This window comes from Coturnix japonica, chromosome 1, assembly GCF_001577835.2.
Source record: "Coturnix japonica isolate 7356 chromosome 1, Coturnix japonica 2.1, whole genome shotgun sequence".
Taxonomy (NCBI): Eukaryota; Metazoa; Chordata; class Aves; order Galliformes; family Phasianidae; genus Coturnix; species Coturnix japonica.
In genome coordinates, this window is record NC_029516.1 from 121693159 (window position 1) to 121708752 (window position 15594).

The 15594-nt window shown below is 43.0% G+C and overlaps 1 long non-coding RNA gene across 1 annotated transcript in view; it reads right to left on the minus strand.

Annotated features, from left to right (window-relative positions):
- LOC107306657 overlaps window positions 1–13342 on the minus strand; it is a 30951-nt gene extending 17609 nt beyond the window's left edge. Inside the window, exon 1 of the long non-coding RNA XR_001552226.2 lies at window positions 13034–13342. This is a non-coding gene — a long non-coding RNA (uncharacterized LOC107306657). The remainder of the gene's footprint in view (window positions 1–13033) is intronic.
- Window positions 13343–15594: the final 2252 nt, after the last annotated feature.

The window sequence follows — 15594 nt, forward strand, 5'->3', positions numbered from 1 at the left end:
GCCATCAGAAAAGAAACCAGAACGTTTGCCCAAAACCACACTTCTCTCCTTTGCAAGATTTGCACCCCAGCTGTACCACAGAGTGGGAAGGCATTTATAATGCCACATGGTTAGTATTATTCAAAAGGCAGAGTGTTTTTTCCCCAGAGAATTTTAGACTGGAGTTGCACCACTCGCTTCAGCCCAGCAAATCCGCTAAAAATCAGAGCTAGGTGATACATGACAATAAACTTAGAGAGAACAGACTAGCTGTAATGCCCCACTACAAGTATTATTTCCAAGTTCACAGGCTTGCAAATTAAAATGTCCCTGGATCACTGCCATAAAAAAAGAACATTAAAAATCAGGGGAAGAGGTCTGGGCATCTGTTAGAAGCATCTAATATATACCAAATGTGTATGCTGAGCTTCTTAGATATATGCATTGCTGAAATGTAGCCTACAACTAGTGCAAAAGCAGAAATATTTTAATTGTATTTTTCCATTTGATATTCAAATGAAAAAAATATATCTTATTAAACACAACTCTTGGCTTCGCTATTTTAATAAAAAATAAGTTGTTGAGGAAAAGAAAAGCAAAACTACTGATTCCTTCCCTTATGATGATCAAATGAGCCTTTCATGTTTGTATCTTATACTTCACTTTTTAGCATTTTGAGGCAAATAGCAGATATCAAAACTTAGTAAATAATCAAAGACATATTCAGTTTTTCCAAACTGTCATGCTGCTTATCTTGTAATAGCTGATCTCTTAGGTAGCATAAGCTATTTAATTGCTACTGAAGATTATTTGAATGAAAAAAAAAAAAAAAAAAAGAGGCGACATTCTCCCCTACCCCTCAAAAAGACAAAACTATATTCTTCAAAAAGACACATGCCAGCAGATAGATTCTGATCTCTCATATGCACGCACAAGAGCGGCAGCTAATTTTACAAGATTTGATATGAGCCGTGGATCTGAGATTACACCCTGTCCTCCTGGCTGCACATTCCACACAGAAAATGGCTTAATTTGGAAATAAATTTTGTAGCTGATAAATCTGGACTCTGTGGTCCTTCGGTACCAGAATAGCCCAACTTACTAAAGCAGCTGAGTACGCACAGCAATTGTGTTTTAAAGGGACTTTTCACAGTGTTGCCAAAGTGTGTATTCATGTATCCCCTCTGACATGATAGATTGTAATGGCTCCGGTCTGTCATGTCAACCATCTGCATATTAAACAGTCCCTAAGTACACATTGACACAGCAGACCCTAATAGCTCTGAAGCCGTAACAATCTATTGAGTCAATAATATGCATGTTAAAGAGCATCTCATGTACTTCCATCAATATCTTTTATCTTTTACTTAATTTGTATCTTCTTTTCACACGTACAGCCAGAGTTAAGGTTTTAGGAACCTTTATCCTTAACGTGCTGCCGCAGATGTGAAACATGTGGCACAGAGAGGCAGATGCAGTAGCAAAATCCTTCCCTAGGATCTGGGCCAGATCTTAAAATGACGACTGTAATATTTTTACACTGGCAGCATGCATTCTTCCCTCTGTTCCAGATAAGGTGGAAATATCCCCTCTTTTCTACAGGGCCTGATCCAGTGCTCGTGAAAACCATGGGAAAGATTCCCGGTGATTTCACAGTCTTTGGATGGAGCCCAGTGTGATGCTACTCATTTCCTATTACACATTTCCTTCTAATTAAATGAAATAGGTCACAAGGGGAAAATGAAACAAAAGACAAATGTATTTACTTACAGTAATATCAACCCCAAAAAAGACAATCAGAAACAAGAGAAAAGATAACACAAAATACAGTCTCTTCATTAACTTGAAATTACATCTGGTACCGTAGGCTTAATTCATTCCTGTGTGATCCTGAGATCTTTTGTGCCACAGAAGAGGAAGACTGTTATTTAAGAACAAGAGAATGGTAACTTAATTTCTTTTGTCTAAAAAACTGAAAAGAAAAAGCTTAATTTGCTTTTCCTTGACTTTATGTCCTTGTAGTATGGCACATTCCCCTCACACTCCAATCACACAACTTTCCCACTTCCTTCCACTCCTCCATCACTACTTGGCTCACACTCTTAAAAGTTAATCCAAGGTGCAGTCTGTGTTTCCAAAAGGCAGAACAGGGGCCAGGGAGGCCACTTGACCCTATCGACAGATCTTAGTGGTCTGAATTCCCCACTCCTTTCTACTAATTTGACACTGATGTGTCTTTGAAGCACATATGGATTTATTCCAGCATATTCTTGACTCTCACACCAATGAGGGCAGAAAGGTGGTACACTTTCTATTGTATTTCAGAAGCATGCAATTCATCCTCTCTCCCTCCTCCCTCCCTCTCTCCCTTCCTCCCTCCCTCTACCTTACACCTTTTTGGGTCCCTGCCTATACCAGACCAGGTCACCTAGGTGTGTGCCTCACTTCAGGACAGCATCCCCTGCTGCTTGGCCTGCTATTCACCAATATGCCAAGAGCTGATGGTATCTATCTGTCTTCTACCAGTTCCTCAGCAGCTTTCCTGCTGTTCCCAGAAGACTTTTTTTTCCCAACACAATAGCAGGAAAAGCAACTGGACATCCATATTGCATGTCCAGTGATCTGCCTTACCAAGGGTCTAGAGCCCAGATCATGGGAGTGGTGCATGTGCTTGATCTTACATACAACAGTGCATTATCAGGATGGGAGTTTGCAAACTGTGGATAGCTTTATTTATTATTTGAGCTTATTAACTGAGCATCTAACAAGCAGATTTAGATTTAGGCAGGACGGGTTTTCCCTAACAGGAATAAAAAGCTACTGGAAAATAAATAAATAAATAGATAGATAGATAGATAGATAGATAGATAGATAGATAGATAAATAATCAAAGCAAATGAAGGATGTCTTAAAAAAAAAAAAAAAGATAAAAGCCAAAGTCACCAAAAGTCCTTCTAGCTACACTGCCAGTACTTCATTTAGCAAAGGGAGTCAACATAAGCAGGACTCTGGAAGAGCTTATTCCTGAGGGAAACTGTTCATTGTCAGCAAGGACGCAAGTCAACACCAAAACACAGATGAAATGCATCCTTCCATTTGCAGCACTGCAGGTAAAACCTTGTCCTTTTAAGGAAATTGTGTCCTCCCTGACCTTGCTGCAGGGGCTCTCTTTTGCTTTTCTCGCTAGTCAACCTTGGTACTTGCTGTGTAAACATGAGGAAAGGGGTCAAAGTCTTCTAGCAGACCAACAACCAGGACCAGTCCAGCTCTGATGAAAGTAAGAATGTCACACAGCAATAACAGAGCAGCTCTGAATCACATACATGGCACCTGCCTGCACATCTGGCTCTTCTGCTTGCACTTAAGTAGACACAGGCTCACTAGAGTTATCAGGTAGTGGAAAAGGTCTGGAGAAAGAGGACTGCTGGCCATGCCTTCTGGTCATGCTGCCAGAAGTAGTTCTTTAATGCAGATCCTCAGCAGTGAAGATTACTGAGTTGGGTAATGTTCACTCGAAGGCTGCAAACACTTCCAGGAATTGTTCCACTGATTTATGAAGAGAGGTCATGCAGTCCAGCTGCATATTAGGGAAACCTATGTCTGCCACAGGGCTAAAGAAGATGCACTGACTTCTGTCAGTAAATGAGCCTGATGTCTAGGGGCATTGAATAGAGAGGGACTGAAAGAAATGAGGTACCATATGCGGGGTACACCATGTCACCCAAGAAACCATCCTGTAAATGCTGCAAAGTACAAGGTGAGTTCTCCAAGAGGGATGGCTTTTTGTATTTGGAAGGTAAGAAAGGTCTTGCTTCCTCTTGTACCACATCCAGCTGCTGCTGAACCTACCCAGGCCTGGCCTGGTCCTGAGCCCACCAAAGCCAATGGAAAGATGCCCAATGACTTCAGTCAAGACAGCTCTGTATCCTCAGGCAAACGTGGGAGAGAGAAATTTGGGTAGGGCTATGATTTCACTGTCTGTGTTCATAGGATGTCTCCTTTCCCACACGGAGGAACATTGGCCACTCTTCCCACTTTTTTGGTTCTCAGTGTTCAACACTGCACCTGGAGTTATCTCCCATTTACCAGTGAGCTGATTTAAGTGTCTGACTCAGTCACATATGTTTGGCTCACTTATCCAGAGTAAGATTTGGCCTACTAGCTGCGAAAACAGCTTATATCACATGTGCTGCAAAGCCTAGCCAGAACAGGCTGAATAAAGGATGAAGTTTAATCATGGAAATGTTGACCTACAAATAGAGAACAAAATGTTAAACCACATGGTATAGGGTGCTGCACGCCCCAAATATCAAGGAGAGGAAAGAAGAATTGAACACATTTGGAAAGTAAAGCTTACTGTTTTGGGTTTTTTTTTTTCTCCTGTTTTTTTTTTTTCCTTTCAGCAGGATCGAAGAGTCAGACCCACACTGTTCCTGCTCGCGATGACACCCTGGCATCTGAAGAACAACATAACACCCACCACAAAATGCTGCTGTTGGCTGGCGCTGTCTAAAACGGTGAGGTTTCGTGAGGGAGGTGAGACTGCCAAAGGAAGGCAAGTGGGGGTGTCACAGCAATGGGACCAGGCCACCAGTGTGACTCTAGTCTGTGAGACTTGTAAAAACTCCAGAGGTAAACGTGGTGAAGAACATCCTTTTTATCCCGTGTCCTTGAGAACGATCTGTGGGTTACCTCTAATAGCTGGAGGGTGGCTTTGTAATTATTTTCACTCCACCTTTTATCTGGAATTTTCTCACCTTTGTGGGTTTCACACAAGGAAAGGTGGCTTTTTTAATCGCAACCATCACACAAACAGTCTGTTTCACAGAATGTGAAAACTTTCTCATAGGCTTATTTAACATTACACCGTGGGTTGAAAAAGACAAAAGAAGGATTTTTTAAATCAACAATCGTGGTGTTTTCAATCCTTCCCATTCTTAGTCTTTAGGTACACTGCTTTTTAGACAAATGCAGTTAACAACAGCCAGCCAGACCTTACTGACTGACAACTGTTTCTTTACAGGATCTCTATGTGCCAAGGAGCTGGACAGTAATATCCATTTGGTATTCATGGAAAGTACTTGCAGAACAATAATGACAATAATTGCTTCTGATTCTTGTGTTTACAACACTGCCAAAGTATCATTAGAGCCTTATTTATAGATAATAATGCTTATTAATCACACATATTTGAATTCTGGAATGTATTAGATTAATATTCTTTTGTAACTTGGTTCTGCACTAATGCTATGAATGCACTTTCTGAATGCAGCCCATTGGGAGCACTTTCCTTCAAAATGTAAAATCATCCAGACCATCTGCAGGTATGGACAAAGGGCACACCTTTTCCTTAGCAATCAAACACCGGGACTGTAAATGTAATTCCCAAAAGTAGCTCCTTCAGACTAAAACTGGGGACAGACTCCTGAAATAAAAATGCTCTGAAAGGTGTAATAGTAGTGTTACACTTGAGTTCGCTTTTTGATGCCCTATGAAACAGTGTGCTTTAAAAAGAAACCAGTTTCTTTCTTCTTACCCAGCCTACCCCTTACCTCTGGGCAAGTTTCGGATACGTGATCCCGGACCTTAGGATTCATGATCAGTCGAGGGGCTGGTAACGAGAAATACGGTACAAAAACCACTCCTAATTTTGGTTATTAAATAATTCCAGCTTTTATATATCAACGTCTGCTGTGATACAATAATGTGATAGGATGAAAATGGATTTTTAAAAATGACAGTTGCAACAAGCAAAAATGTCACCCAAATCTCGGTATCAACTGCCATATATTCATATTCTCCTTTGTCTCCCTGTAGCCCATTACAATGCTGAAAAATACACCAAAACAACTGCAGTACCAAACTCTCCAATTTTTGGTGTGTGGCCAGCTCCATAAATTTGCATTTAAACAAATAAAATCCAGAACAGTGCAGCGTATCTTTTCTTTTTTTCCTACTTTTTCTTTTCCCTGAGATGGTTCTTCAAGCACATTTAAAGAGGTTCTGTCAGTTAAGAGATCCCATTTCTGCCTGCTTTTTTTTTCTTCCTTTTTACCCGTCCCTGACGTAACATCACCACTACAAATGCAACAAATTAGAGAAGCTGTTCTTTTCTCTTTCTGCGTGTTATTCTGTGCCTGTTTTGTGCCTTTTAGGGCTCTCTGTGCAGCGTCAGTGCAACCTGTCCCTCAGTGTCACGGTCCTCATTGTCTCCAGAGATCTTTTACACAGCCACAGTGGCAGAAAAAGAAATAATAATTAAAATGCAGAAGACTTACACTGCAAAGAACACTTGTGGCTTGATGAAACTCCCCTAAACTGCTCTCGGCTGACATATTTTACCAGACTAAATTACCAAGTAGCAGTACCCCTTTAAAATGCCTTTTACCTATTAATATGCTGGTGTGCTTTGCTTACTGTGTTTATAAAATGGGCATTGAGGTTTCCCAGGGACCGCAAGCCTATCAAGGCAGTTGGTGCTGAGCAGAGCACAATCATTTCTAAATGAAGCAAAGATTTTTTAGGGGAAAAAAATAAAATAAAATAGAAAAAGAAAATAGAAAAACTCATAAGCGTGGTTAAGGATGAAACCAAAGAGCAAAGTTCGGGCTGTGGTCTCTAAGCATGCCCAGACAAGAGAGGTATATCCTGCAAAGCCTCTGCCATGAAGTAGGACAGAGCGGCACAACTCATGTTTAGGGGACATGATTTTATGGTTTTGACTGATTTTAGGGGGTTCTTTAGGACAGGAGACTCATTTGTGTTGTTGCAGCCCCAACTTGCAGACAAAGCAATGAGTGCCGAGGCCCAAGTGTCAGCTGTGCGCAGAGTGGCCTTTGGATCAGGCCTGCTCACTGCTTCCCGATCGGCACCATCCAGCCTAAACTGACCACATATCTGGCCCTGCTGTATTGAGGGAACTTTCACCGGTATCTGCTCATTTGTCTCAGCTCTTCTCATTCTCGTCTTCTGAACACAACCCCACAAAGTGAGTCAGAGGCTGTCTACTGCATGTCTCCCCAACACACCTTGTCCCCTCTCCCACCGCCATCAGTCCCTCTAAACAGCCAAAATATTTTCCTCAGGTTTCAGCGTGCCACAGTGCAGGAAGCTGTTCCTCAAACAGTCCTTTAGCCTTTGCATGTGATTATTTCCTAACGCCAGTAAGAAATACACGGGAGCATTTAGTACTAATGTCCTAATTTTCAAAAGTCAAAACATCAGCATTTAAAATCATAATCCCCCTATAGATGTTCCAATCTTCTTATTTTCTTAATTAAGTAATGAACAATAATTTATATTATTGATGTCTTTTTTTTTTTTTTTTTCAGGGTAGTTGTGTTTTAATCGTTTCTTCTACCCCTGTGAAGTAAAAGGCAAAGCTAACAGTTACCATATGGTAAAGGTAGGTTAATGATTATATAGCCATAGAGCTGATGCTAAACCTAATAGAAAGAGTAAAAAGGAGATAAAAGAGAAGAGAAGAGAAGAGAAGAGAAGAGAAGAGAAGAGAAGAGAAGAGAAGAGAAGAGAAGAGAAGAGAAGAGAAGAGAAATTTAGATGAATGAGTTTATGAGAAGATGAATGATGTATAAAGTAGAGAAGAGATAAAGAATTGAGGTAAGTATGATAGATGAGATGTTAGTTGTATGAAAATAAGTAAAGGAATAGAATAAAGTAAATGGAAAGACATCATTGAAAATATAAGGTTTAACAATTTGGAAAGGTAATGTAGGAAAGGAATAGGAAAGGAAGGAAGTAGGAAGTTTATAGTGAATAGGTAAAGAAAAGGAAAAAGGAATATGGAAATGTTGTATATAGGATAAGGAATCAGGAATAGGAATAGTTTGAAAGAAATAGGCAATAGGAATGGAAGAGTTGGAATCATTTTGGAAAGTTTGATTTTTTTAATTATGGAAATTGTGAGTATTGAGGAGGAAGATTGATGGAAATGTTTGGTAATTGTATGGTTTTTAATATTTGATTTATTATAGATATATTGGTATATAGAATAGGCCAGGAAGAGGATTATATGCGTATAGGTAAAGGTGTAAAGGTCATAGGAAAGGAAATCAGGAAATAGGAATTAGGTATATTATGTGTTTTTTAATTTAGGATATTTAGTGAATGATATATAGAAAAGAAAGAAAAGAAAAGATAATTAGTAATATAGAAATAAAAATAGTATATAATGGATTAAAGAAATAGAAAGGAGGAAGAAGAAAAGAAATAGAAAAGAAAAGAAAATGAAAAGAAATAAGAAAAGAATGAAAAGAAAAAGTATTAAAGAAAATGAAAGAAAAAGAAAAGAATAAAGAAAAGATAAGAGAAATATGAAAACGAAAAAGAGAGAATGCCAGAGGTAGCATTTTTCCACTTTTTTTTTTCAAACAGAGATGCAGGAAGTCAGACTTCCATATCCACAATCAACTTTCTCAAGAAAAGCAGCCTCTCTTGTTTTGAAAATAGTAAGTTTTAACAATTCTCACTGAAGTCAAAGGAAGATGGAAATGTCCCACACCTCTTGAGAAAAGGGCCCTTCTCCTGTATGTACAAGCTCCTGATTTCAAAAGGCTGATCTTTCTGCACTAAGTCAGTAAATGAGCCAACAGATACTGCTCGCATATCTCAGCAATTTTAAGCCCATGAGTAAGCATATGCAAAAGCAGATCTCCAGCAAGTCCCAAGTGACAAACAGTAAAACCACCTTCCTAACCTTCAGTGGGATTGCTACCGGTTACATTTTTGGATTTGTAGATACAGGATATGAAAACCAAGATGGAAAAGTTTTGACTAACTTGCCCGCTAACAGCGACTGAAAACAGAGCTCAGCAGAGAGAGAGAAAACAAGATAGAGGGTTTCAAAAGCATTGTTTCGTTATATCATTTTATTTGCTATTTTTCTCACTAGAACAATATTATCCTGTTTGTATTTAGTGTTGGTTTTATTATCAAATTGTTATTTTTTCTGCTATCAAATTGCATGATTATTGTGTATTTATCCCTCCAGATACATAACGTGAACATTTCTCTTCCTTATTTTTATATCATTTATAGCCACTAAAATTTAGAATTTGTGATTCTACATGGTCTTCATAGAGCTGTAAGATACAAGCAGGAATAAAAACAAAACATACCTTTTCATCAAGTATTCTGCTAACCAAAAGGAGAAAAATTAATCTCTGTATATTTCTAAATAGTCCTGTAGGAGTCGTACACTTTTACTAGCACTCTGTATACTGTATGGCTCCTTCTGCTGTTATGACACGTCTCATTACTTAAAAAAAAAAAACACTTCCAAAACCACTAAGGCACAAATTTTAGTACGGAGCCCTTTTAGCGTGCTTTTTATTCTGACAAGATTAATAATTATCCTATAAGCGTGACACAGTTTTAAAATGTTGTTTCTAGTATGAGTTAGCATTGTGCATGTGGGTATAGATGTGGAATGAAAAGTTATTTCACAGCAGAGAAACATATATTTAAACAAAGAGTGGTAAAATGATCAAACTGTTTTAAAAAGGGAATATATATATATATATATATATTTTCCCCCATCACCATTATTTTGAATGTAAAATATCTATAGTAAGTTTCAGAAGGGAACTGGGTGTTTATAACAAAAAAAGCAGGAGCTACTGAAACGAGCTGGAAGCAATTTGAGGAGGTATATCATGCGCCCTGGAGCTCTGGGCAAAGTGGTGAGAAAGAGATCTGCCACCTGGAGGGTGACAGGCATGTTCCTTCCCCCCCTGCCACCAACTTTTGCTCTATCCTGTGGCACCTGTGACTGACTCCTGCTGGGAAGCAGGCTACAGACTTCCCAGGTTTTGCTGTCCTTCACCAAGATGGTTCCTAGGTGTTTATAGTCCTCATGACAGCCGTAGCACTTGCCAGAAGGTGTCACTTCCCTCTTTGCTAAGCTCATACACATCCAGTGCTTTCCACTGGTGCAAACACACTTTTTTTTTTCTTTTTTGCCTTAGCTGTTCAAAATGCTCAATCATGTGCACCTTAAGTATCGTATGTATCAACTCATGTTGTTAGTGGCCTGGTTCACTGAAGGGAGGGTATGAACTGCAGGTTAAGAAACATAAGCGCAAAGTTGGTGTGGCCCTCAAAGCGAAGCCCGGCAGAATTCTTGTTTGAGGTCCCAACCATACATCAACAACCTCTTCACTTCTATTAGGGTCCAAAGGAGTCACACCAGGGAGAAGACTGAAGGCCAGACCCTGCTCTTTTCAGTGAGGCCCAACTCCAGGTGTCTTCAGATAACGGGGTAGGCTGAATCTCCTTTGGGTCAGAGCAGGGCAGAGATCTGGTGTTAAGGAGAGGACTAAGGGCTGCGCCATCCTCCAACTAAAGCCAGTGGCAAGGCAGGTAGCAACACCTCCACCTCTGCCGAACAGAAGCACAGGATTCATCCGTGCTGCTCTCTCCCTAACTTCTCTTGCAGGAGTAATTTTGAGGTAACACAATGCCAAGCACCACAGAGCTCACTTCTACAACATCAGGCTGAGCAGTATAAACTCCCATACTACATTTAAAGTGTTACTGCACTCCTTGACTTCATACTTTTTATAAATGTCCCGTTATGGTATGTCTTTGTTACGTATAAAAGCCCAGGTAGGTATTATGGGCTGTATCACTTTGTTTTGTCTCATTAAAGTAGCTGATTAGCTACTTTAAAATATTTCCTTTGCAGTGCAGTAGAAAAGAAAGCAAACATTCTTTTTTTGTTGTTGTTTTTTCAATCATTTCCCAAATTAAATATATATTCCATAATGACTGTATTCCACGTGCAAAACAGCAAAACAGGCTTACATACCTGACCTCCCTTCTTTGGTGAACTGCCTCATTTGTGAAATGGCACATATAAATCTGGAATCTCAAATGAATTACTTGTTTTTTTCTTGCTACGAAACCTTATGTTCACAGCAATTTTAAATACGATACGTTTAAAATATTAATATTTCCCATATATTATTCACTGACTTTCAGGTTTCATCTCAAGTTAGAGGCACTTCGTATTTCAAAGGCAGAACTGCTTCTTCTTTTTTTTTGTTCAGTACTAATGTTCTATTAATTCACTTTGTAATATCACTCCAGTTCAGACAAATAAAATTGCACTAAATTGCTGATGCCAAGAATCGTGCTAAAGTTGTTGGTGCGATAAAAAATTCCACTTTCCATGATTATTTTATAAGATTTTTTTGTAATCTCTGCATCGTCTTTTTAGGTACGATTCAAAGCCCTGTGTAGTGAGTGCTATGAGGACAAATACGCACACACAGTCATCTGCGTGCTGAGATGGGGCCAAGTGTAGGTATATACAGCAAAGTCTGTAACTTCGATGACTTCTATGAGGAGGTAAAGGCAACTAAGTGAACTAAGAACCTCCACAGATGATCCTTTATGAACATTTTGTATTTGGTGTACTTTCCCTTACAGCAGCGTGAGGTATCCCATCACACTCATATATATGTGTGTGTGTGTGTGTGTGTGTGTGTGTGTGTGTGTAGAGACACTGGAAATATCTTATGTGCATATTATACAACATATGCCATTCGTGTAATCACTTTATATATTTAAATAAAATTCGTTTTTATATACGTAAATAAAATATGTGAAGGTATTCCTTAAAGGAGCCATAAAGGCCCACGTGTAGGTGGATTCTTCATCACATCCAAAGAACTGAAAGACTGTGGATATAAAGCGGAATCTTTTTATATGAGCATGTATCTTTTATAATCTCTCCATAAAATCCACGTGGCTGCATAACTGCTTCCAGAGATGTGGATGGAAGTTATACCTGGACAGCCCGAAAGCCTTTAATAAGTAAAGCAGCATATAATCCTATGAAATGCCTTTCAGGAGTGAAATAATTACAAAGCGCTGGAGCAAGAGTAGCAAACAGCAGGAAAATCACCTGTGAATAGATGTGAGAAACTTATCAATATACTCCAGTGTTTGTGTGGTCATCAAAATCAAATGACGAGGAGCTGGAAATCCAACTCCCAGGAATGCAGATTGATACATATATAGTCTGTGCCTCAAACTTTGAGTCTGCAGCGTTGTTAGTGAGGTATCCTCCTTTATAATGCTTAGCATTTGTTCCCTTGGCATTTAAAAAAAAAAAAAAAGAAATGGGTTGTTTTAATTAAAATTTGGCCGAATTCTTTAATGGATAAATAAATAAATAAATGCCTACAAAATGAGTGATGCAAACCCCTGTCACTCGTGAGCACAATGAAATTCTACTGAGCAGAGAGAACACGGGGAGAGGCTCCTGATCAGCTGCAGCAGAGAATGCCCTGCTATACGCAGCCCTCAAACGCCGGGATTCTGAAATACGAATTAGACCTCCAATGCAAATCAACCTCCGAAGCGGGAGAAGAAGAAAAAAAAAAAAAAAGGAATCAAGGAGACATACCGAGTCAAACGCTCCCTTTTCTGCCTATCTCGTCCCCAGTGTTAAAACAGGCAAAACAAAACAAGTGCACATCAAGATAGAGCCAATTAAGGGAAGGCAGCGCGTAGGGCGGGTGGGAGGCAGCCACCTCGCCGAGCACATGGGGAGCGGGAGCGTATCGCCCCACCTCGAGCCGTCCCTGAACCTTCCGTGCTCTCCCAGGAGGACAACGGGGGTAAATCGGAACCGGCTTTGATTCTGTCATCCAGGTTGCACCTGGGATAACGCGGAGAAGCGGGGGGAACGGGTCGGTTTGGCCGGGAGCGGATGGGGAATGGAAAGAGTTCGAGAAGGGAAAAAATACCAAGCGAGGGTGCCTAGCGGTGCGCGAATGAATGGTGATGTTTTTATTAGGATTATTTTTTTTTTTTTTTAGTAAAGGGGTTGGGATAGATAAAGAGGTGGGGCAGCTGTGGGCGCGGGGGAGGGCGGCGGGGAGCCCCATCGGGGCTGGGGGGGCAGGAAGGTGCTATGGGGCGCTATGGGGCGCTGCTTTCCGCCTTCATTCCTCGCCCCCCCCCGGCCCTCACAGCCCCCCCCCACCCCCGCATCACCCCCGTGGACCCCCCGCGGCTGCCTCACCGCTCCCGGCGGCTCTCCCCGCTTGGAAATGGAGAGCGGCGGCTCTCGCCAGGGCTCGCCGGCATCCCGCGGTCCTGAGGAAGGAGTTTGGGGTGGCGGGGGGAGCGGGTGGCTGGTGGGGGGGTGTTGTTTGAGAGTGACGGTGAGGCGAGGAGGAGGAGGAAGGAAGAAGGCTGGGAAGAAGGGGGTGGTGGGAGACGGAGCTCCTGAAACGGAGCCAGCCCAAACGGGAGGCGATGCCGGGGCGGGGGCTGCGTCATTTCGGGGCTGGGAGAGGGCTCGGGCCCCCCCGGCCACATGCGAGGGGACACCCTCCCTCCAGCGGGGCCGACCCCCGACAGCCCCGCGGCCGGGACGGGGCAGGAGGAGCCGACGCACGGGGAGGGACCGCGGTGTGCCCGAAGGTGCGGGGGGGTAAAGAGGCAGCGGAAGGGCCGGGTGTGGGCACAGACACGCGTGGGGGCCCCGATGCGAAGCAGAGCCGGAACGGGAGGGATGGAACAGGAGGAATGCACGGCATTTCTCTGTGCCTTTCTAAGAGGTTCCTCCGGGTGAGTGGAAACGCCTTCTGCCCCTTTCACATTTTGAAGCATAGTCGGTGTTTAAGGGGGAGGAAGGGGGAGAAACGAATGGGTTTTTTTGTTGATTTTTTTTTTTTCCCCTGCCAGATAGTGGGTCTCTTTGAGCCTACTGTAATGTCCAACGGCTGCAATTACAAACTTTCCTTCTCTGAGAGGAAGTAGTTGAGACAAGATGCGGAGCCAAGAGAACTGCCAGTAGCCACCCAGGCCCTGTGACCCTTGCAAAGGGCAGGGATGGTGGTGGTATAGTCATAGGGACCATGTGTAGCAAGCCATGTGTCCCCAGCAAAATGACTGTTCCCTTCTTTCATTCACACCCCCAGTCCAAGGCATTTTCCCTCTAGAACACATCCTCCCAAAGGCTTTTTGAAGCATTCATCTCCATGTGTTTGTATTTGTTTTCCTACCCCAGCATTCAGTCAGGCTACTCTTAGTGGGGATTGCAGGTGCCATCATGGAGGCCCATAGTGAGCACCTGCCACTGAGAAGGGGGCATATACCCATACTGACCACCATCATCATTGCTATGTGCACGCAGCTTACTTGTGCCTGTGCCTGCGTGTGAAACACATGTGTACAAGCACACACATCTGTGGATATGTGCATATCCAATAGCGGCGGCCCTGTTAAACCGAGCGGTGATTTCTCTCCTCCAGATAGATGTATAATACACACACACGGTGATGATACCTAAGGTGTTTGGGGGTGGGGATGCATAATATCTTCTAAATTTGAAGTTTTTATCAGGCAGAGCAGATTACTTTAAGCGTTCCATTTCTCAGCGATCCAATTTTATTAGGATTTACTATCATTTGTGCTGGGCATCCCTGGGGAAATAATGCTTTGATTAATGTAATCCTGGGCTGGGATCCGCCACATGCCCCTCTCCCTGGAGAAGGGCCCTGTTTGACAAACAACAACAGAGCAGCAACTCTTGCAATCCGCGCTCACCTTTAGGAAACACACGGCCACACTCGCACAGAACGCTGCCACCGCCTCCCCCCAGCCCAGGCACAATAGCAGCGCTGCAAAACAATGTGCTCTCATTCATTTGCACACAATGCCCGCGATTCAGAGCGAGCTGTACGGCCCAACCCTCGGCTGCACGGAGCCAGCCCAAAAAGGACACCGCGATGCTCCCCGCTGGGAAGTCGCAGCATCTCGGGGAGCTCAATGCCTCTCTGTATTGCAGCTCTCCGTGGGCTCACAGCACTTCTGTCTCTTTGTTTCCCGCTGCAGGCCTCGCTGCAAACTGATTTCTAGGCTGTGACCCCACACCCCCACCCCAGGCTGGAGGCTCCTCCAGAGAGTGTGGTCCGAACGCATGAGTCCATTTCTCTGCCTTTGGGGTGTTCCAGCCACTGCCACCCACATTTGTCCGTGCCAAAGGCTGGCAGGGGCTCTTAGGTTATTCACGTGGATCTGGGGGAATACATATGCCCAGGGCAAGGGACCAGCACCAGGTGACCCGACGCTCCTCCCTCCTTTCACCCCCAAGCGGTCAAAATGGCAATTTAATGATTGTTTCTACCCCAAACACGCGGGTCCCACTGCACCCAAAGATAGTGACAAAGGCCACGCGTGGGCTACTTTATTTCTAGTGTGAATTGTCACCGGGGGCAGAGGAGGGAGGGGTACCCTGGGGTTCACCGCAGGGCACTGCTCTGTGCTCAAACACCACCACTGACCTCGACGCGGTGACTCAGCGCTGCGGTGGCTGAGCGACCGCACGGGGGGTCCCCCCCTCCTCCCCCCCTCTTTTCTTTCCTGATGAAAAACGATGCAGTTCCGTCTCTGCGTGCTGGTCGGGGAGTCCAGCTAACACGCCTTAAACGCGTTGTCAGGCTGTGGTTAAAGAAGGAAGGATGGGGGGAAGGGGGGAGGGATAAGAGAGAAGGGGGCAAAACCAGGCATACAGTGTTGTGCGTGCCCGGAGTGCGTGTCCCTTTCCCTTCCCTCTCTCTCTCCTCCCACCACGGT